We start from the raw sequence: 24,492 nt of genomic DNA, 5'->3' as shown, positions 1-24,492 counted from the left end.
ACACTTCACTGCTGGCTACTGGGACCACCATGGCGAACTGGAAGGAGGAACCCCGTGGCTCCTACTCAATTGATCCCAGGGCTAGTCGGTCTCCCAAGGACCAGTAAGGCTGATCCCTTTATACCTAGAAACCAAGATCAGAGGAGAGCTGGTGCAGGGAACTAGCTCTTGGAGGACTTCATCACTTTGGAGATGAGCAGGGTTGCTGAAACTGCCCCTGGTGGCTAGAGCTTGCCACTTGGAGTAAAATGAGCCCAGGATCGTCCAAATCAGCCCAAAGTTTGGCAACCTTTAAACTTTTTTGCCCCTGAGCGCATGAAGCTCCACTGCAGGTGTGGTAAATTTCTCCGGGGTGGGCCAGGGCCTGGGGGCCTGAGCAACAAAGTGTGCTATTTTTCATGGGGAGAGGGCGTGTATGGGCCCCCTCCTCTGTTCTCCCTCTCCACCTGGAGATCCCATCCTCCGGGTGTACTCATTCTGAAGGGGGCTGGGGCTCTATCCCTGACCCCCGCATGCTGAGAAGTGTTGGGGGAGTCAACAGTGCGCTGTGGTCAGCCTGCCCTGCTCCTCATGTCCGGCAGGAGCGGAAGGTTGCCACAGTCATCAGTGCCTGGGCATTCAGAGGAACCTTGGGGCATATTTATACTCCGTTTGCGCCGAATTTGCGTCGTTTTTTTAGACGCAAATTCGATGCAATACTAACTCCATATTTATACTTTGGCGTTAGACGCGTCTAGCGCCAAAGTTCATGGAGTAAGCGTCATTTTTTTGCGTGAACACCTTCCTTGCGTTAATGATATGCAAGGTAGGCGTTCCCGTCTTAAAAAATGACTCCGATGCATATGCGTCGGATTTATACTCCCGGGCAAAAATGATGCCCGGGAGTGGGCGGGTCTAAAAAACCAGCATTAGCGCCGGATTTTAGCACCTGGGTCAGGGCAGGCGTTAAGGGACCTGTGGGCTCAGAATGAGCCCAGAGGTGCCCTCTCCTGCCCCCAAGGACACCCCCTGCCACCCTTACCCACCCCAGGAGGACACCCAAGGATGGAGGGACCCACCCCAGGGACATTAAGGTAAGTCCAGGTAAGTATTTTTTTTTTTTTTTTTTTGTGGCATAGGGGGGCCCGATTTGTGCCCCCCTACATGCCACTATGCCCAATGACCATGCCCAGGGGACAGAAGTCCCCTGGGCATGGCCATTGGGCAAGGGGGCATGACTCCTGTCTTTGCTAAGACAGGAGTCATTTCAATGGGGGATGGGCGTCGTAAAAAAATGGCGCAAATCGGGTTGTGGCGATTTTTTTGCCTCAGCCTGAATTGCACCATTTGTGGACGCCCATACGCCATTTTCCCCCTACGCCGGCGCTGCCTGGTGTACGTCGTTTTTTTTAACGCACACCAGACAGCGCCGGCGGCTAACGCCGGCTAAGTCACTCAATAAATACGGCGCCCGCATGGCGCTTCAGAATGGCGTTAGCCGGCGCTAATTTTTTTGACGCAAAACTGCGTTGGCGCAGTTTTGCGTCAAAAAGTATAAATATGGGCCCTTGTCTGCTCCTACGGCAGCACAGAAGAGTGTTGCATGGGCATGGTGCCGGAGGGGGGAGCCAAGGGTGGGCTTCCTAGGCTATCCTCCACATGGGCACCCCCAAATAAGCAGAAAAATTCTGCAAGGTGTGATGCCGCATGGCCAAAAAGATAAAAGAAAAGCCTCATGGCTCTTCCAGTAGAGCAGGAGAGCTGATACTGTCTTATTCGTTGACCTTGTGAGGGGCGCTCCATAATGCCTTGCGAGGCCTGATCATTTTGACTGCATTTCTTGCTGTTTCTCCTCTTGTGGTGGCCCCAGAATGACGGGATCACCACTAACACACAATGGAATTCAAGATTCCCAGCTAAGTTAGGGGGGGCTCCAAAACATTTGCCACCCCTGAATTTCCCTTGCATTTTCACACACTCCCAAGGCTAGATCTTTTGCTTTATAGCTGGGAGTGCTGTGTTCTTCGGGGACTATGTGTATTGTTGTGGTTGTTACGGCCTGAAAGGCCTAAAGGTGGTTGACATCAATTCATGTATTCAAGTGTTCTCTAGGGGCCAAGTGCATGATTGTATTTCTTGAGGTCGGAAAGACCCAAAGGTGATTCAAGGCAATACATTTATTGAAGTGCCATCTAGGGGCCAAATGTAAAGTTGCAATGCAATGTTATAACAATGTGAAGCTGTCTAGGGGCTGTTTTTATAATGGCAGTCTGATGGTACAAAAAGTACACAGACGCAACCGTTAGTCATTTCAAATGCTTTATTGGTTTATAATAAGGATTTTAAATGCTTTATTGGTCCCCATAATGATGTCAACTATTACTCCTCACGGTATATATGTTTTATTATCCTTAATAAATGCCTTCATGCTGAAATATTACTTTAATATTTGTACGTAAGTACTCAATGATGATTTTAACATGTGGTTTGGTGCTCCTGAACCATGGCAAAGCCACTAGACTCATGTGATATGTTGGTGTGACCACTTTAGGGGCTCATAGGTGATTATGCAGTGTCATATATGGTATTTTCCATCTGCCAATGTACATATTTGTAAATTATTGCACAGTATTTAGGAGTGTGTGTAATGAATGTAATTCTTCCATTTCTAAAGAAAATGTAGTTACTGGACAATCACTAATTAAGTGTTATTATTGCGTAACAATGAATGGGATTACTAGCCTACATAACCTCCCCTGAATAGGCCTTGGACTGCTTTGCTTCTCTACCCTGAGAGACTCAAGTCCTTCAATGGCGTACTCGGTGTTGGATTGGGCCTGGTCTTGGCTTACATCCGTACTTTGAAAAATTCTTGATGAACATTCCAGGAGAACGTAGAGTTTAGCGGGGTAAGGCAGCAGGCTGTGTCCGAAGAGGAGTCATCGTCTTTAGGGAGCCGCTGGATGAAATTTCAAAAGAAGCCATCAACAATGGTGGGAAAAAGCTCAGAGCAAGGAAAGCTGGAAAATGAGATTATCATCAATAGGTGGCTGGTTGCATTTGAGCCCAGTTGAGCATGGTGTAAATTTTTACCTTTTGACCAACAACTTTTTGGAAGTTGAAACCCCCCAGCAGTACCAAAACTTCAGGCTGCAGCCGAAAAGGACTCCACAAGACCAGATGCTGTCACGAAGAGGTCTCACTGAGGAAGATTTGCTGCTGGGGAGAAGAAAGTAGCCTGTGCTGACGCAAAGTAAGACTGACTAGCAATGCACATTGGGTAGATCGGCTGGCAGGCAGGTCCTGGTCTACTGTCAGTTCTCCAGGACGTTTTGGGAAGTTTTTGGTGCAAAACATTAAAAGTCCCAGGTTTTAGGGTTTTGCAGGAGCAGTGCTACCTACTCCTCTAACAAGGGTCGAAGTCCTGGGGGGCACCACTTGGTGAATAGGACTCACCCCAGCAGAGTCCAAGTGCAGGTTTCAAGGTCTTACAATTCTGTTTCTCACACCTTTCACACAGGAGGCAGACAACTACCCCTTGTAGTTACTTCTGGTGGTCCTACGTTCAAGGAGATGGTCCAGTCCTCCTTCACCATCAAGGCAGCCTTTTAAGTAGCAGGGCAGTTCTCTGGTAGCAGCAGAGTAGTCCTTTTGGGGGTCCAGGCAGTCCTTCTGAAGTCTTCCACAGGTCAAGAAATGCACTAAAAAAATGTTATGAGGTTCCAATATTTATATCTGATCCTAGCTTTTGAAGCTGAGGATTCCCTAATCGACCCCTACATCTGGTTCAGGAAACTTAGGTCCTTCTGTTGCCAAGGCTTCATCAATTCTAGGGTGACAAATAGTTGGTATCAGGTTCTTTTTTGTGTGTTGGAGGCAGCTGTTTGAAGTGTAAGTTGGGCGGGGAACAGCTCTGTCCTGCAAACACCCTTGGTATGCTGGTCCATCCTGCCCACATCTAGTCTGTTTTATTGTCACTGTCTGAGAGGAATATATCAAGCCCAACAGTAAAGTCATCCAAAATCATCCATAGTCATAGTCATCCAACAGTAAAGTCATCCACAGCAGACACCAGATGGTTAGGAAAATAAAAAGACAACTTTTCTAAAAGTGGCATTTTCAGAATTGTGATTACAAATCCAAATTTGTACATTAAATAGGATTTTATATTACAATTCATTTGAGTCCAAACATGATATCCCTATTTGCTCACACAAATTAGCACCATTTGCATGTTTATATGTAATAAGGTACCTGTATGTTATCTGCAAATTTAGGAGATTTTCACTAGCAGCACATGTAAAACTTAATCCCACATGTCCTGCTTTTTAAATACAATGCACCCTGTCCTACGTGCTTTTAGGGCTTTCCTTAGGAGTGGCATAAATGTATTAAAAGGGAAGGGTTAAGCCTTACAAAATGTTTATTTTGCCAGGTAGAAATGAAAGTTTAATACTGCACTAAAGGCTGCAATAGCAGACCTGGGAAATGCTTTAAACTGCTCCTTTAGTGCGTGACACAATGAGTGCTACAGACCTACTCGTAGCATTCATTTTACCGGGCCTGGGTACATGTAGTACTACATACTAGTGACTTATAAGCAAATTAAATGTGCCAATCAGATGTAGGCCAGTTTTACCATATTTGTGGGGGTGAGCACAAGCACCAGAACCATTTTCGGATTATACTAAAACAATGTTTAACAATCTCTCTTCAACCACAAATGCAAACTTCCTCAGCTCAAATCGGTCTATTTCAAAAACATTACAGCACCTTATGGTGGCACTTTCCTAGGATCTAGCAGAAGAAGCAAAGTATGTGGAGTTGACAGATTATTAAAATGAACACTTACCCAGTGCTGCAACTGTTTGCCCCATCATATTACAGTGCTTGTGGATAAACATTTTCAGTTTTCAAGACCTCTTCAAATAGCTAAAACTTTACATGGTGTTCAAATAAATCATGCATCTCAAACTATCAAAAACCTTACATGATGTTCTAATAACTCATGCTTCTCAAACTGTGCCTCATGACAATATGCCTTGTACCCAAAGTTCTTTCAGTCTCATCACTTTTGCCTCACAAGAAAAGGGATCTACAGTTTTTATTCTCACCCTATCTGTTTTCAATAACTTCCCCCAGATTGCTTGCTGACAGCCCAACCATGCTTAAAATGTGCAAGTCATACTTTGCTCTTCATAGAGAAGAGGCCTTCTCTACAGTTTTTGTCTTTTATCTTGCAACATCCATGGATTTAAAGCTCTGCTGGAGAAGGAGGATTTTAATCTTGTTGGACATACATTGCTATAATAATGTTCCAAAAGTCATGGCTTCCAGATTGCTCTAAGATTAATGGCTCTCGTTTAAATGGTGGCAGACTGTGATGTGGATTATTACCTCTACTCACATCAAGCCATCTAATGTCACTTACAAATTACATAATTGCTGTGACTGGACTTTGTCATTTAGACTAAGGACGGGAATAATAAATTGGTCTCATTCATCTTTAATATTTGTATTGCCAGACTATATTAATATTCAATTGCAATGTGTTTGCATAGAGAATAATTAAAATAATTTTAACATTTATTACCACAATTCCTTTATCGAGAGATTTTAATTTGAACGTTAGCAGGGACAATTTTATGAGCTCGTAACCAGTAATTGTTATATGATTCTATTCAGCTAATTTTCTTAAATTCCAACATTTCATCTAATGCAGCCACAAATGGGTCTCTTTTAGATCAGTGGAGTCTGATTTGTTTAAACAGCAGAGTGCTGAACAACAACCCTGCACAGCAGACTTTTTGTTTCAACTTCATTCAATCACTGTTTGCTAAAATGAACATTTTGTACTGTTCTCAAACATTGAGGTAAGGGAATCTGAAAATAATGATCATCTGAAACTTTATGATGGTTTTGGGAGAATTTCGGTTTTTACATCTAATTAGGGCCTTGGATTATCACTATTATATTCATATGGAGTTTGGACTAGCCTAACAACTGATTCCCTAAATGTGTTGGTTCAAATTCAGTGTGATATGATGCCTTATTTTAGCTCTAATTACCCTTCTCCAATAGTTTGGCTTGAACGATTGTTACATTAGGTTGTGTCTAGCATTGTGGTAACTCTTGGCTCCGGCAAAGTCACCTAAGTACATAAAAGATCAAGATGAAACAGAAGTGGTTTTGTTCTGACTGTAAAGCTCTGAAATCTGCAGTCCAATATAAATAGCTTGTTCATAAGAAAACTTGTATTCAGTCAATTTTAAATGAAGTGAGCGATTTAAACTTGAATTAAAAAACACAAAAGAAACATTAAAAAAGGTGAGAATTATATATTTAACTCTGGGAATACCTAGGTGTCAACTATTTGTCCTCCTCTTTGGAATGATCTGTTCCACAGTGTTTTGGATTGCTTACTATTAGAAATGGGGTCTTTGGTGGCAGTCAGGTTACCCCCTGTCCAAGCAAGGACTCTCACTCTAGTCAGGGTAAGTCACACACAGTCCAAATTATCCTGTGCCCACCCTCTGGTAGCCTGGCACTGAGCACTTAGGCTTAACTTAGAAGGCAATGTGAAAAGTATTTGTGCAATAAATCATGCAATAACACAGTATAACACCACAATACTACACCACACAGTGTTTAGAAAAATATAGAATATTTATCTGGATAAATGCAGGTTAAAACAATCAAGATTCAATAAGTATACGTTGAAATATCACTTCAGAGGGAAAAAAAGAGTCTTTTGTCTTTAAAAAGCACAAAGTACCTCGTTTGTATTCAAAATCTCCGCAAGGGGCCGCAGAGGTGGAGATGCGTGGAAAACAGGGAGGTGTGCATCGATTTCTCCGATGCACACAGGCGATGCGTCAATAAGTTTTCATGCCGAGAAGGCTTTGTGTCGATTTCTGGCACAAAGACTTGGATCCTCTTCGAGTTGGGGAGTATTCAGACACCCCGGGGAAGATGCAGAGAAATCCTGGACGTGCAGGACACAGTCACAGGAGCTGCATTGATCCGGTGGGCGATGCGTGGAAATTTCTGTTGCAAGGCAGGCACTGCGTCGATTCTTCTCGCAGGATGTTGGACTGCGTAGTTTCAGCTTGGCTTTGCGTCGATCCAGTGGGCTGTGCGTCGAAGGTCCGGTCGCAACTCTGGCGCTGGGTCAATCTCCTCTTGGGGAGCCAGGCTCAGCATGCAGTGATTTTCTCACTGTGATGCAGGCTTTGCGTCGTTTCTGGCAGGCTGTGTGTTGAATTTTCACCGCACACGGAGTTCTTTGCAGGATGAAGTATTTTTGGTCCTGAGACTTCAAGGAACAGGAGGCAAGCTCTATCCAAGCCCTTGGAGAGCACTTCTCAGCACAGTCAGAGGGCGGCCAGGCAGCAGGGTAACAGCAGGGCAGCAGTCCTTTGCAGAAAAGCGGTCAGGTGAGTACTTTGGGCAGCCAGGCAGTTCCTCTTGGCAGGCAACAGGTTCTGGTTCAGAGTTTCTTCACCAGTGGGGTCTTGTCCAGAAGTGTCTGAGGTGGTAGGGTCAGATGCCCTGTTTAAATACCAAAATGTGCCTTTGAAGTTGGGGAGACTTCAAAGAGTGGTTTCGAAGTGTACCAGGTCCCCTTTCAGTTCCATCCTGTCTGCCAGGGTCCCAGTAGGGGGTTTGGTAGTCCATTGTGTGAGGGCAGGCCACTGTCCTTTCAAATGTAAGTGTCAGGCCCTCCACCCTCCCAGCCCAGGATGATCCATTCAGTATGCAGATGTGTGCAGGTGTAACTGAGCATCCTGTGTTTGGGGTTGTCTGAGTGAAATGCACAAGGGAGCTGTCAAGTAACCTAGCCAGATGTGGATTGTAAGGCATAGAAGGATTTAAGTGTAGAGAAATGCTCACTTTCTGAAAGTGGCATTTCTAAAATAGTAATATTAATTCCAATTTCACCAGTTAGCAGGATTTTGTATTATCATTCTGTCCATACTAAATATGACCTTGTTTCTCCTTTCAGATCAGAATCTACCACTCAAACAGTATATGAGGGTAGCCCTAATATTATCCTATGAAAGGAGCAGGCCTCACAGCAGTGTAAAAACAAATTTAGGAGTTTTCACTACCAGGACATATAAACTGCACAGGTACATGTCCTGCCTTTTATCTACATAGCACCCTGCCCTAGGGGTTACCTAGCGTCTCCCTTAGGGGTGACATATGTAGAAAAGGGGAGTTTACGGCTTGGCAAGTACTTTTAAATGCCAAGTCAAAGTGACAGTGAAACTGCACACACAGGCCTTGCAATGGCAGGCCTGAGGCATGGTTAAGAGGCTACTTCAGTGCTTAATTTGCGCTTGTTGTTTCCGGTGCTGAGCACCAGCACTTATTTTTGAGGGCCGGCGCTTATTCTTCTGCCTCAAGCATTTGCTGCAAGCAAAAGACCCATATGGGAAAGACAGAGGAAGAGAAAAACAAAAAAGCTCACAAAGGGAGAAAGCAGAAAGCTGCAAAAGTGAGCTGAAATGCCAAGGAGTGGCTTTAAATAGATTGAAGAGGCCCGAGATGTCTTCAGGATTTTGCTGCCTCAGTATTCCGTGTTCCCACATTTAGTTGCAGCAGCTGCATGTTTAAGAGGAGGGCTTTGGGCATGTTTTTATTTACAAATTAAGCACTGGGCTACTTATGTGGGTGGCACAATCAGTGCTGCAGGCCATCTAGTAGCATTTAATCTACAGGCCCTGGGCACATGTAGTGCACTTTACTGGGGTCTTAGAAGTAGATTAAATAAGCCAATTGGGTATGTACCATTGTCACCATGTTTTAAGGGAGAGAGCATATGCATTTTAGCACTGGTTAGCAGGGGGTAACCTAAGGCTGTCAGGTCTAACACTTACCTTTCTTCTTTTTTAAATAATGGGAATGTGAGAAGAGTTTTTACACAGGGCTTTGTCGTCGATACTGCCCTGTTAGCTCTGATGCAACTTGATTCAATTTGCAAGGTGATTTTATCCATAGAGTTAACCAAATAATGTCCTCAAACCCCTCAGGTGATGTTGCATCAATGATTCTGAGAGAAAATCACACTTGAAACATCAGGAGACATCCTGGAACCTTGCAGAGGCTCAATGATAAACCCTTTCATTATAAGCGGGGCAGATTGCCTCATCAAATTATCACTTAATTTCTCGGTTAGATATTGCAAATGCTTATGCTAAATTAATTCTAAAAGCACTATCTGTTTGATCATTCATTAATGCAATTGTTCTCGCAGAACAGGAAGGATTCCAGCCCAACCATTCAACTACGGATCATTATTTTAACTTTTTGTTCATTGGCCGGGTGCTGTTGAAGCTTCATAGAACCCTTGTAGGTGCTTAGATGACTGTAACATTTGACTGAGTGAACTGATCAACGTTCTACGTCATTTTGAGGTCATAGGGCAATCCTTTGGTATTGCCCTATATGTTAAAACGTTTGCATAATGACAATTAGGTCCATGTAGAAACTGAACTTAATGGTTCATTGTCTCATATTCCAACATTAAAAGTTCTTAAAAAGGGCTGTGTTTTTGGCCCAGTCTTTTTCAACCTTTGCTTCTGAGAACTACCATCATTCCTTCAGAACTTCAACTCATTTTGTCCTAAGAATAGTTAGCACGCACGTTGCTTGCTTACTGTAGGCAGACAAATTCATCATAATGGTCTACACTATAAGTGGCTTACAATGGAAAATGACTTCCTTGGAAAAATATTGTGTGTAGAACAAGCTAACTTTCAATTGATTTTACTTCTCGTCCTTATAATAATTCTTGGAGACTAGGTGGGAAGAAACTAAAGCAGGTGACACTTCTATTTTCGTCTAACTTGATTTGGGAGAGTCGTCAATCCTATGTTAAAATAAACATCTTCAGTAAACGCCCTCCTCGGCTTCAACTGTTGTTTTGGGTAGGGAAAACCACAATTTGCATAATTGCTTTTTCATATATACAAACTAAATTGGGGAAATTAAGAAAAATGACATACAGGTATGTGAAATGCAAGTTCAGCTTTTACCGCACAGTGTGAAAAATGCATTCTTGCATCTATTTTGGACATTGCTGTAAAAACTAGTGCCAAAACACAAGTGCCGTGAGCAATAGCTGCTCTCATGCTTGCTGTTCACTTTGTTCCTGCGCCCCAGGTTTTGTTGCAAACACAGTATAATTATGCAACGTGGTGTAAATTTGAGATTTTTCCTTAGGAATCCAAATGAGAAATTCTCTCAATTATTCAAATTACTCCAGCATAATTGAAATTTCACCATGGCCTATTTCTGGGGGGATTTCTTTTGAACCAATCTTGCGAGCTTTTACAAGGAAGTTTATTCCCTGGGCAGTATCTAAGACGGTGTTACTTTCTTTAGATCCCTGAATTAATTGGCACATTTTAGAAGGTCTAGTTTGAAAAAGTTACTAAAATTGCCCAATAAGGTTCTAATTCCGGCATTAAGTTTGAAGTTTCTCTTTATGGGGAACACAGACTAACGTTTGCTATCTTAGCTATCTCCATTCACTTTAATTGATGGACTCTAATAAAATACCTTACATTTGCCTAAAGGTTTTGAAAGATGGACACTATGAATTTTCCTTAAGATTTAACAAAATATTGGTGGAAGTTTGTGCCATTTTACCCCTTGTAAGTCTACTGATAGCTATACTTTTCTTTTCATTAACACATTTGCCATTTCTTTTAAGGTCTTGCAGTACATCCAACATCCAATGAGAAATTGTGTTTACATGGAAAGCCTGCTATTTGTTTTTATAGATTGGTGGTTGGATCCGGATTCCTTTCGTGTTTAATAAAGTTGCCTAATAAGAAGTTACGTCATGAGATTCTTCTTGCCAGGGTGGGTTTAAACCCAATCTGGCACATAAAAGGCATGCCAATATTGATTCGGGTAAGTAATCACTCTTAGCCTTGTAGAATGAATGTAAGTCTATATTTATGCTATGTGTCATTATTCCTTGCAACATAAATATTTAAGTCCTTTTTTTAATATGGATGCAATGCACTTATAAGGGCAGATAACTATTTTTAAAATTATTGTAGCTTAAGGCCAAATTTTTATATTTGTTTAAGAAGTTATTACTGTGCATTGTTTGTGTGCTTTCGTTTGTAATGCAATGTTTTTAAGGCTTTGGCTCACAGTATTATTTAAATCAATCAAAAGAAAATTATCCTGGAAAGTATCGAAAAAGAAAATGTTTCTCCATCACTTTTTCAACAGCAATCAAAGGCGCCAGCCAAAATGACCAAATCATCAGCATACCGTTTACCTTTTGTTCACTGCTGGCTACCTTTGCTTGTATTTGCTGATTGCCATACAAGGCAGCAACTGATGGCTGAATGAGTTTGAAAAACAGAAAATGAGTTGGGGACTTTGGAGGAGTGCGGGAGATGTAGTGGGTGGTGTTAGGGAGAGGTGGGAGGATAGGCAAATCACACTTGGCTGCTTAACCTTTGGCCACCTAGGATGCTACACTCTTTTGTAGACATGTGGGGTAGATCTCATTTAAGCCTTCAGAACTGTTTACCACAAAAGGTTCCACTCCAAGTTTGCACCTGTTTCCCTCACATTGTAAGGGCTCTAAAGATGCCCAGGGTTTGTGGATTCACCTGGAGGAAACAGAGAAAAGGGCCAAAATCTTGCAAACTTTTGTGTATCTTTTAAAGAAAACAGGAAAAGAGCTCTGCAAGTGTATGTGTGCTTTTCTAAAAATTGTATCAAGAAAAGGTTTCCAGTGCTAGCATCACTATCTTCCCAGTTCGGAGGAACATGCAGATTTATTTATTGTAGTTTCAACCTACTTGCAGTATGTGGTGGGAATGATTGTGAAACCTCTGAAAGCTAGTCTAAACTTTGGGTTTAGCAATGGGTCAGTTATGTAGCTTGCCCATGGATTCTTGGAAAAATGAATCATGAAATGTAAAACGGAATGAAAAAATGTTCAAAATATTGTGACAATATTTTCATCATAAAGTTGTTGTCCCATTAACTAGCATAAATTATGGCTGTCCTCCTTTTGCCTGCAGGGATATATATATCTAATGAATGAAACATACAAGTGAAGAAAAACAATGTGTTCTTGAAATGTGCACAAAATACTGAGTTTAGAAATAGCTTTTATCTGTACACCTCTGTAATTTGGAGTTACTCAACTATGGAATTCAGAGAGCATTTTTCAAAAGTGTTTTTGCTCGCACAATTGCTCACATTTGAAAACTGAAAATTTAGAGAAATCCAGTTAATAATACTAAATATTCTACTATTTTTTCTTCAAATACTACTCCTGATAACAATAGCACTCCACTTGTGTTGCTAGTCCGACCATCTGGGAGAAGGGAGCCCCCAAAATGTGAAATGGAGACATCAACACTTTGGCCCGAAAAATTAGTCTTTTTGCGATGTGGATGGCTTTGGAATTTGTGCATGGCTTGGCTGCCACCAAGAGAAACCTACACATCCCAGACATTCATGAACCCTAGGCATATAGAAAGGTCAATGGTGGTGTGATTGACTGGATCCCTATACATTTTCTTACCCAAAATGCCCCCATACATTGTCAAAAAACTCACATTTTTCTCACTTTCTGTGATGGAAAGTTCTAGAATCTGTGAGGGTCCACAAAAGTCATACAAACCTGCATCCCCACCCTCCTCCCAATAAAAGCAGTATCCTATTTTTCTGGCTGGACTTATCAGCTACACTGAGGGGCACTGACCCCACACTGCACACACACAGAAAACACCACAGTAAACCCACCAGAATATAAACTAAGAAAAATAGTTAACAACACAGCAACACAATATAGCTTTTGGAAAAAGGCCACTCATTGATTTTGAACCTTTATAAAAAAACAAACCAAATCAAATGATACACATTTGCAGAGAAATCCTTTTTTCTTTCCAAAACACATGCAACTCCACTAACTTCTGATCTACCAATGCCGAACCACATGCAGTATGCACCACCAGGGAAGTAAAGATCAAATATTCTGTAAAAAAGGAAACTGAACATTAAGCTGACAAAATTATGTAAACTATGACAAGAGATTTACCAAACAAACAGCAGTCAACACTGAAAAAAGCTATGAAGTCTCAGCGAAGTACAATAGAACTAATAGTTTCAAAAAGCAAACGAAGAAAAAGACATAAGTAATTGCCAGTGTGAAAAGACATACATGAAGGCGATGCTTTTCACCTCAGAGTACTGATTTCGCCAATTTGAGCCTCACTCTCATTGTCTGTGGATATCAGTCAAAACCCTGTTAGTGAAAAACATCCCCAATATTCACAGCCATTCATCTATAATTTCTCCAATTGTGCACTCTCTCTGCTTCCACCACCTACTCCCTCCCTGAAATCCCAAACCAGACGAACCACCTCCATATTTTAAATGCCTAAGTAGGCTTGCTACCTGTTTAGAGGACATATTAAGTACAAAATTAGCTGGTGAGGTGTACAAACTAACTTATCAGAATCAGAATAATCTTTATTTCGGCCCTATCGCTATGAAAGAACATAGTTACAATGATAAAAACAATGGAAGCTTGGATTATAGATAAAACAAGCAATACTTTAAAACAATTTAAAATTCATTACATTATTAAAAAATGGGAAAAAGATTCAATTCATTCAGTAACCACCCTTCCCCCTAAGTCTCCACATACACAACAAGAACCTAGATACAGCATATACAATTGGCCTCCTACTGTTGATCCTTAAAATTCTGGACGCTTTTTGAAAGTTCCTAAGCCCCACGTTACAGCACAGTGGCAATATCCACTTCTTCGTTCTCCCATGGTATGCTGGGCAAAATAATAAAACGTGCTCAGCCACCTCCTCCACACCTGGGCAGCAAGGACAGTTACTGACTGGGACAGAGCTAGAATGCTCCCATACAGAAGTGAAGGATCACAGGGGTAGGATCCCAAGGCGATATTTAAAATACAGCAACCTGACATAAGGGCGCTCAACCTCATCCTGGTAAGATTCCAAAGAGTACTCCATTTTAAACTCCAAAAAGGAGGCAGTAAGGGAACCCACCCTCGGAGGACTCAAGTTGAGCTGATCTACAAAATGACAATAGGTTTTCTTTAGAGCCGGCTTAGAGGTCGGTACAGAATCTACAGAGCTATGTAGGAGGCTATCAAGCCCTATCTGCCTTGGGCAATCTCTCTTTTAGCCCTTAACCACGGAATCTTGTTTGCCCCCGTCACCCACATTACCTCTTCAAGAGCCCTTTGAAGTAAGATCAGCTTGGGAGCTACCCACAATCTCTGCCAAAACAGCAGTGGCATCAAGCTCACCACATCACTAATTTTCACCCAGTGCATGATCTAGCCAAAGTGGGTGTAAGTGAGTACTGGTTGGAAAATTATTTAAACTCCTTATAAATTGATTTTCTACTAATTCAAGAGGTCTAGCTTCTAAGTGACCCCATAATTTACCACCAGACATGGAAGCTCTCAGGCTTGGCACTTATACATCTTGAGAGCTGGGGAAATAGGTCGAAATGCAGAGGAACGTTGGACTCTCCAGATGCCCCAACTATGCTGTTCAAGCTTAAGTTTACATTTTTGAACCTGAGGGGATCAGTCTAACTGCTCTAATAATGTGATACCTAAGTAATCAAACACTCAAACACATTCTAACTTTCGCCAATTGAGGATTCGTTTCAAACGAGACGATGAACAAGGATTGAAGACCATGGGCCTGATGTACAACCACGAGTTTTGCGACTCGCAATTGCGACTTATCTGCAATTCGCAAATTGTGAGTCACACAACCAAATGAACAACAGTGTAACTCACACTGCTTGCAATTCCCAATGGGGTCGCAAATTACCCACCTCATCAATATTCATGAGGTAGGTTCAAATTTGCGACCCCATTGGGAATAACTGCACTTACAGGGGTGGTGACCTGCTGGGGACAGCAGACCCCCACGTCTGTGACTGCTTTGTAAAAAAACTGTTTTTTTAAATGCAGCCCATTTTTCTCCAAGGAAAATGGGATGCATTTCAATGTTTCCATTTCATTTTTTCAGAGTAGGCAGTGGTTTGTAGGACCACTGCCTGCTCTGAAAAAATATTTTCGCATCCATTCACAAAGTGGAAGGAGACCTGTGTGGACCTCTTCCCATTAATGAATCATACATCAGCCTGCGACTTGCTATTTGGAAGGGACACCCTCGGCACACCCCTGCCAAATAGAGATTTGCAAATCTATTTTGCGATTCGGTAAATAGATTACCAAATCGCAAAATAGTGTTTGTACATAGCAAAATGCTTTTTTCTTGTCGCAAATGGCCCAATTCTGTGAATCATCTGTCCCCATGTACTTAGTTTTGCTGAGGTTAGTCTTGAGGCCCCACTGCCTTCAAAAGTCCCCGAAGCCATCCAGCAATTTCTAGGACCCGTTGGTGATCTGGACAGCAGTAGGGTATCATCCGTGAACAATAGGGTGGGAATGTTAACGCTGGAAAGGGATGGAACATCACTCCCACACTTTGATAGATGAAAAACTAGATCATTAATATAAAGGAGAAAAAGAGTGGGGGCCAGCACCCTGCCCTGCCTTACATCTGGGTTGACAGGGATGGGCTTGGTTAGTTCGCACAGTGGCCCACATTTAACCTGCACAAAATTATTTGAGTGCAAGTGAATAATCATCTCTAACAAGTATGCAGGAACCCCCATGTCCTCCCGTACCTTCCATAGAAAACCTCTGGGGCACGAGGTCGAAGGCAGCTTGAAGACCTACAAAAACTACAGAGAGCCAGCCTCCCTTCAGAGTCACAGACTTCCAAAACAACATGTGTAATCGAAAAACCTGATCAATGGTGCCTGTGCCATCGCGGAACCCTGCCTGCAATGGAGTCAGTACATATGTGTCTGCCATCCAATCATGCAACCTATTGAATAGAATTCAACTAAACAACTTTTGCGTTGAATCTATAAGAGTGACTCTAATTGGCTGAAGAGGACCTACAAACCTTTTTATAAATTGGAATAATTTCAGCACCTGCCCAAGTAGGTGGAATAGGCGCACCAGCCAAAAGCACATAAAAAAATATTACAAAGTAGGGCCCCAATATATCCTTGAACAATTTAAACAGATCACCAGGTATTTTATCCAGCTCAGAGACTTTGTAGGGGGTACTCGAATCCAGGGCAATAGAAATTTCAGTGTCCGACACATAAACCACCTGCTGCACTAAAACAAGGGAAGGCTCAACTGACGCCATGTCCAAAATAACAACCCTGCTCTGCCAGTCCTCAATGCCCAGGTTAGGTATGATTGGAGTTGCTGCAGCAACAGTTGGATCCTGAATGGCTGAAATCATAGATGGACTCAGGGGTTCTGCAGCATCTGACCCAGCATAAAAGCAAGAAAAATGATCAGCCTAAGCCTCCACCGCAATATTTGTAACTAACACTGTATGAAGCCCCACATCACCCCCCGTTACCAGGGGCCAAAACGTGCAGACGTCTTTGCATTTTAGGGAATCCAACATTGAGGCCCATTTATTTTTTTCCCATATACTTTTTGCATTGGTGATGGTGGCTTTCTAGAGTTTCCTGGCTCCCTGAATGGCATCTCTCTTCCCAGCTTTCACAGCCCTTAGCAAGGCCGACCTTGCATCAATGCATGCCATGGTTTACAGGGAAGACTTCTTTTTCCTAGGCGCAGTCCTTACAGATTCCTGAGTGAGTAATGCCCTTAAGGAAGCAAACATAATATCATGAATGTCACATATTTTCTACAGGACCGGAACAGTAATTTGACTCTAACGCGTCTCCAACATCTGTCAAACCAGCACTCACAACACCTAGGATTCTTTTAAGGGTGCCTTTGGACTCAACCACCACACTGCATCTTATCCTATGCTTATTACTGGCTGGAGCAGGCCTCCTATTGAGTGTCTCATTAAGGGCATTACAAGGAGAGCCTCCTAGCGATGTCATTATTCAGCACAATACATTATGATCACTGTTCTACCTTGGGGTTACCACCATATCAACCATTAATGGCAATAGCCTGATATCCAGCAGAATGTAGTCTATTAAGCTAGTACGATATGGGCAGTTAAACGTGTGACACCAACTACTTTCTGATTTAGATTGCCCATGGCATGCCCGCAGCCTATTGTTCAGGATAAAACCATTCAACTACAGTACCACTGGGGTGCATTTCTTCGCCGGGAGAGGGAGACCCCAGGGACTCCCCAAACAATATGTTAATAATTTCTGAAATCCTCCCTAGAGGCTGTCAAAGGTTCAAATTTGCAATTAAAATCACCCTCAACAAATGTAAAAATATTGGGAGCCACATCGGACAAATGCTCGCTGAGTTGATTAATTCCCTGCAATTCCACTGCACAGCTCCAAGGCCTACAGTACAAATTAAATAAATGGAACATCCTGCCGGAAGAAAACATTAGGACTACACATTGGATATCTGTGCTATCCAGCTTAATCTCCTTAAGCTTACAACACAGGAAAGTCTTAACACAGATAGAGTAGCCACACCCGGGGTCTCCCTGTCCCAGTGGTAGTGGCAGCCATAACAAACCCTGCACAAAACTGCTGGGCCACAGACTATGGTGGTCATTCCAACCTCGGCAGTAAAAGGCACTTACCGCTGTTCAGAAGACCGCCATAACACTCATTCTGACCCACAACAGGCAAACCGCCAAAATACCGACATCCACAAAAGTCCGCCACACCAAAGGCCAGCGGGAAACTGGCGATGACCAAACCTCCACGTCACGCCAACAGAAATACGCCCACACTATCACGACCCACGAATCCACGCGGTGGTCTTTCAACCGCGGTATTCCATTGGCGGTACACACCGCCGCGGTCAAAATACACACACACTTACAAAAAACAACCACATTGGACAATTCAAAATGCACACACCTGAGACACATACACACACCACTCCCACACACCCAATTAAATATAAAACACACACCCACATCACCCACAAACCTCCACTCCTAGAGATTCGTGAACACGCACTGAGAAAAGACATCCGAGCACCCAGACGCCCAATTCACTGTCACCCAGCAATATTTGCACGCACTTCACACAACACAACAATACACATCACCACACTTAGCACCACACAATCCACCCCACACATCACCCACACCACCCCATGGCACCGCAAAGACACCCCAGGTTCTCTGATGATGAACTCAGGATCATGGTGGAGGAAATTGTACGAGTAGAGCCACAGCTGTTCGGGGCACAGGTGCAGCACACCACCATTGCCAGGAAGATGGAGCTATGGAGCAGAATAGTGGACAGGGTCAACGCTGTGGGACAGCACCTAAGAAATCGGGACGACATCAGGAAGAGGTGGAACGACCTACGGGGGAAGGTGCGTTCCATGGTATCCAGGCACAACATCGCGGTGCAGCGGACTGGCGGCGGACCCCCACTTCCTTCCCCAGAATTTACAACATGGGAGGAGCAAGTCTTGAACATCCTGCATCCTGAGGGCCTCGCAGGAGTAGGTGGAGGAATGGACTCTGGTAAGGCAAATCTTAACTACTTCTCCCCCCCCACCCCACCTGCATGCCTCACCCTCACCCCCATCACATCCTACTCCTTGCAACTTTCTCACCATCACAACCCACCCATCCCAACACCTAGCCCTGCATGCGTCCACAAAGCATGGACACCCATCACCTAAGCATGCCCACTGCACATACACATACAAACCCCCCCCCAACCACCGTCACAACAGCCCCCACAAAGGAATGCCACCACTGGGGTACACGGGCACCCACCCATTGCACGCTATGACACACACAGAAGCAATAACCATGGTTTTATACCCCTGCAGGACCCGAACGCCACATCACCGGGCAGGAGGGTCCACAAATGTCCCCTCCACCCCCAGAAGAGGCCCACAGTGAGGACAGCAGCTCTGTCTCCCTGGATCTAGATGACCAGCCCGGTCCATCGGGAACCTCGGGACAGTCGGTTCCCCTCACACAGCCACAGGCCACAGTAGACCTTCCCCCCTCTGGGAACACCAGCACAGCACCCACCCAGCGGGCCCATACCTCTGTCCCCAGGACACGTCAATCAGCGGTGTGTCCACCACTACAGGGAACCCAGGCTAACCCACCACCCCAACAACAACAGGGACCTGGGGGCAGTGGTAGTGGGCACACGGTCCAGGGGCCAGAGGCCCAGGGAAACAGGGGAACTGGGAGGGCTGCTGTGCGACGGGGGGGGGGACAGGCCCAGGGAACCCACTCTCCACGAGGCCCTCTCCTCCATCATGGGAGCATACCACCGCTCCCAGGAGACGATGGCGACGGTCCTGGCTAGGTTTAAGGAGATCCAGCTTCTGCAGGAGGAACAGTATATGGGGTTCAGGGAGGAACTAAGAAACATCAGTTCCGCCATGGGTACCATCGTAGTGGCCCTGAATGAGGTAGTCACGACATTGCGGAACACTGTGGCACCTCAAAGGGCCCCTGACACTAGCATGCACCAAGAACTGCCTACCACCTCCGCCGGCGCTAGTGGACAGGAGGCCCCGACACAAGACCAACAGGCCACCAGAACCCCACCCCCTGCAGAAGGAGAACCACCCCGCAAGCGGGCCCTGAGATCCAGGAAGAAGACAGAGTAAGATGTCAAGACCCCCGCCAGCAAAGGATACCGCCCTGATTGTCATCCCACTGTCCCACATTGTCACCCTGTCCAACCTTAAACTGCCCCTGCTCCACTTCCCACAGGCATTTGGACAATGCACCTGTGAAACTGATAGTCTGGACTCTGCCATGGACAATCCTCCACCATCACCCCTCACCGATTTGCAACCACCCATCCAATTTAGAGCACTTGAATAAAAACACTTATTGCACAAAACAATCTGGAGTCTGGCTGTGATTTAGAACAAATGTATTAGACATGACCGTGCCAAAATGTTCATTCACATTGTGATGGTAATAAACCGCTGTCACACAGCTGTAGTCCATGGGGAAACAAAGCAGATGTCACGCAGTGGGGCCCACAGCTCTGAAAACGGAAGGGAAAGTCACAACACAGTTACCATACACTGGGGGAAAAAGTCAGACAGTAGAGAGGTAGGAGTCATTAAGTAAATGTAATATGCCGGTGTCTACTCTTACCTGTGTGTCACTGAAAATACTGCTGTATTACTGTGTTCCTGTTCTCTATGTCGTCCTCTTCGGCTTCCTCCTCTTCACTCTCCACAGGCTCCACAGCTGCTACAACACCACCATCTGGACCATCCTCCTGCAGAAAAGGCACCTGGCGGCGCAAACCCAGGTTGTGAAGCATACAGCAGGCCACGATGATCTGGCACACCTTCTTTGGTGAGTACATTAGGGATCCACCTGTCATATGGAGGCACCTGAACCTTGCCTTCAGGAGGCCAAAGGTTCGCTCGATCACCCTCCTAGTCCGCCCATGGGCCTCATTGTACCGTTCCTCTGCCCTTGTCCTGGGATTCCTCACTGGGGTCAGTAGCCAGGACAGGTTGGGGTAACCAGAGTCCCCTAATAGCCACACCCGGTGCCTCTGGAGTTGACCCATCACATACGGGATGCTGCTATTCCGCAGGATGTAGGCGTCATGCACTGGCCCAGGGAACTTGGCATTAACATGGGAGATGTACTGGTCAGCCAAACACACCATCTGTACATTCATTGAATGATAACTCTTCCGGTTCCTGTACACCTGTTCACTCCTGCTGGGGGGGGACCAAAGCAACATGTGTCCCATCAATGGCACCTATGATGTTGGGGATATGTCCAAGGGCATAGAAGTCACCCTTCACTGTAGGCAAATCCCCCACCTCAGGGAAAACGATGTAGCTCCGCATGTGTTTCAGCAGGGCAGACAACACTCTGGACAACACCTTGGAAAACATAGGCTGGGACATCCCTGATGATATGGCCGCTGTTGTTTGAAATTACCCACTTGCTAAGAAATGGAGTACTGACAGCACCTGCACTAGAGGGGGGATCCCTGTGGGTTGGCGGATGGGTGACATCAGGTCTGGCTCCAGCTGGGCACACAGTTCCTGTATAGTGGCTCGGTCAAGCCTGTATGTCAGTATGACATGTCGTTCCTCCATTGTCGACAGGTCCACCAGAGGTCTGTACACGGGAAGATTCCTCCATCTCCTCGCATGTCCCAGCGGACGGTTCCTTTGAAGGACAAAAGCAACCCACAGGTACGTAACCACAGCTTGCACATAGCACGATTCCCAATGCATTGAATGGCTTGTATGAGTGTTGGTGCATGGCCTAGGTATGTGTGACGCAGTTGGTAAATAGGCCATGGGGGCCCTTGAAATGGCGGCTGCCTGACCTGTGAAGTGTGACAGTGGGATGTGAGGTCAATGCGCTGGTGTGGCACACCGCGGCGGTAGGCGGTCGAAGACCGCGGCGCTAAGCCGCATTGGTTAACATAGAACCCTATGGGTTTCAGGAGCCAATGACGATGTGCGCCGGCGGTCGCGGTACGCACCGCCGCGGTACGCACCACCGCGGGCGTGACCGCCATTTTCTATCTGCTTAATCACTCGATACCTGATCTTCGACAGGGGAGGACCTACACTGCAAGTGCTGCTGTGACCTCAGTCTGGAAGAGACAATGGCTCATGCGACTGGGGAAAGGGCCCCTGCCTTCACTGCGGAGGAGTTGGAGAAACTTGTGGATGGGGTCCTCCCCCAGTATGCGCAACTCTACGTTCCTCCAGACCAACAGGTATGTACACTGGGACCATGCTTAGTGGGCAATGCCTGGGTTGAGTCGGGTGGATGAAAGATGGTGGGGAGGGGAGCGATTGAGGCATGCATCAAACGACAGATGAGAGCATGTGCCACATGGCAAGGGTGGGGATGGGGGGCCACTCACATCGAGCATGCAGAAGGTGATGACAATTTTTCTCTCCCTGTACATGTCACATAGGTCAGCGGCCACCAGAAAGTTGCGAATTGGCGTGCCATCGCCAAGGACGTCCGGACCCTGGGGGTCCACAACAGACAGGGGAACCCACTGCCGGAAAAGGTGGGAGGACATCCGACGCGGGAGCAGGAAGACGGCGGAGGCTCTGCTGGGGATGGCCTCCCAACGTAGGAGGGGTGCCAGTCGTCAATTGACCCCCCTGATGTTCCAGATCCTGGCGGTGGCCTACCCCGATTTGGATGGGCGCGTGAGGACATCACAGCAGACACAAGGGGGTGAGTACAAATACATCCTGCTGACTTTGCGCGCAGTGGAGGTGTCTGGGTGGGGGAGGAGGGCTGTGGGTATCCCTAGGCCAGGGCGATTTCTGTAGGCTAGGCCCCTCCGTAAGGCATGGCCCTGTGCCCCCACCCCCACCTCTGTAGGGTGCCAAGTACAGGTATCCATGGCCCTGTGTCATCTATGTGTGCAGTTGTCGTCCATAGGCTTGTAGGCCATGTCCCACGGATTGCGTAGCGGACCCCAAGTGCGCGGCGTAGTGCAGGGGGCTTCTGTGTCTGTCTTGTCTGCCAACGGTAGCGGTAATCCATGCACTCAACATGTCTTTATTTCTCCTCCCCCCCTTTTTTGTGGTCTTCCTGTTCATGTGTGCATTAGCATCATCAGGCGGAGGAGAAGTGGCATCAGAGCACGAGGGAGCTGCATCTCACATGGCCATGGCGGGCCATGTAACTGACTCGGATTTCACCAGTGAGACGGAGGGCGAGGGGAGCTCCACAGCGGGGACTCGTGTTGATGTCAGTGACATCGACTCGTCCTCTGAAGGGAGCTCCCTCGTGGTGGCGGCAACATCCGTGCCCCTCGCAACAACAGGTACAGCCGCCACCCAGCGCACCAGCACCGCCCTCCCAGCAGCCCCTCAGCGTTTGCCCCCTGCCCGCTCACCCAGGAAGGTGGGCATCTCCTTCGCCCCAGGCACCTCAGGCCCTGCCCCTGTCACCCCTGCTGCCCTCAGTGAGGAGGTCATTGACCTCCTAAGGACCATCATTGTTGGGCAGTCCACCCTTTTGAATGCCATCCAGGGTGTACAAAGAGAGGTGCACCAGAGTAATGCATACCTGGAGGGCATTCATTCGGGTCAGGCTGCCCATCAGCAATCGTTCAACGATCTGGCCTCAGCACTGACGGCAGCAATTGTCCCTGTCTCTAGCCTCCCCCCTCCAACTTCCTCCACCCAGACCCAATCCCCTGTACCTCTGCCTATCCCAGACACACCATCAGACCAGCCTGCACACACCTCTACACCCAAGGGAAGCTCATCCAGACATAAGCACCACACATCACACAAGCATTCACACAAGCAACATCCACATGCAGACATACCAACAGCCACTGCCTCCACTGTGTCCCCCTCCTCCTCATCTCCCTCCTCCCTCCCTGTGACGTCTCCACTCACACTTGCATGCACAACATCTTCAGCCACTACGTCCATCACCAGCACACCCACAAGAACACTCCGCACACGTGCAGTCACCACCCCCACTACCATTTACACGTCCCCTGTGTCCTCTCCAAGTGTGTCTGTCACCCCCTCCTCCAAACTACACAAACGCAGGCAGCCACCCACCCAACAGCCATCCACCTCACGACAGCCTCCAGCCCAAGCACCTGCACCCAAAGACACCAGACTTCACACTCCTACAACCACATCCTATTCCTCCACTCCCATACCCACTACACCTACCCGTCCCTCTCTTTCCAAATTAATTTTCCTTTCCAAACTTGACCTCTTTCCTACAACTCCCCCACCCCGTCCGTGTCATAAGACTCCAATCAGCACCTCAGCCACCACAAAACCGGGACCAGTGAAGACTGTTGTCCATGGACTCTGGAGTCCCCCACCCTCAAGGGCATCCAGTTCAGCTAGGAGCCAAGGCACGGCCAGCCCACCACCGGAAAAGCATCCTAAGATTGCCAGTGCCCGGCGCGAGCGACCAAAGACCCCAGGGACCAAAATCCCTACATTGGCACCGTCAGGAAGTGAGGTGCCACCTGGCTCACCGCCAAAGGTGGGAAAGGGCCACAAGCGTGCAGGGAAGGGTGGGAAGGGCAGCACGCCCGACAAGTCCGGCAGCAGGCCAGCTGGCCAGGAGGGCCCCACCAGCCCCATCCCAGGTGTGCAGGAGGACACACACAGGCCCGGTACTGCAGCCCAGGAGGGCCCCGCCAGCCACAGCCCAGCTGCCTAGGAGGGCCCCGCCAGCCACAGCCCAGCTGCCAAGGAGGGCCCCGCCAGCCACAGCCCAGCTGCACAGGAGGGCCCCGCCAGCCACAGCCCAGCTGGGCAATGAAGGACCGCCAGCCACAGCCCAGCTGGGCAATGAAGGACCGCCAACTCAAACACCGCTGAACATGGCAAGGACTGCCAAGGCAAGCACCGCTGAACAGGGCAAGGACCGCCAAGGCAAGCACCGCTGACCAGGGCAAGGACCGCCAAGGCAAGCACCGCTGAACAGG

Source organism: Pleurodeles waltl, chromosome 11 (assembly GCF_031143425.1).
Source record: "Pleurodeles waltl isolate 20211129_DDA chromosome 11, aPleWal1.hap1.20221129, whole genome shotgun sequence".
Taxonomy (NCBI): Eukaryota; Metazoa; Chordata; class Amphibia; order Caudata; family Salamandridae; genus Pleurodeles; species Pleurodeles waltl.
Note: the sequence above shows the minus strand (reverse complement) of the source record.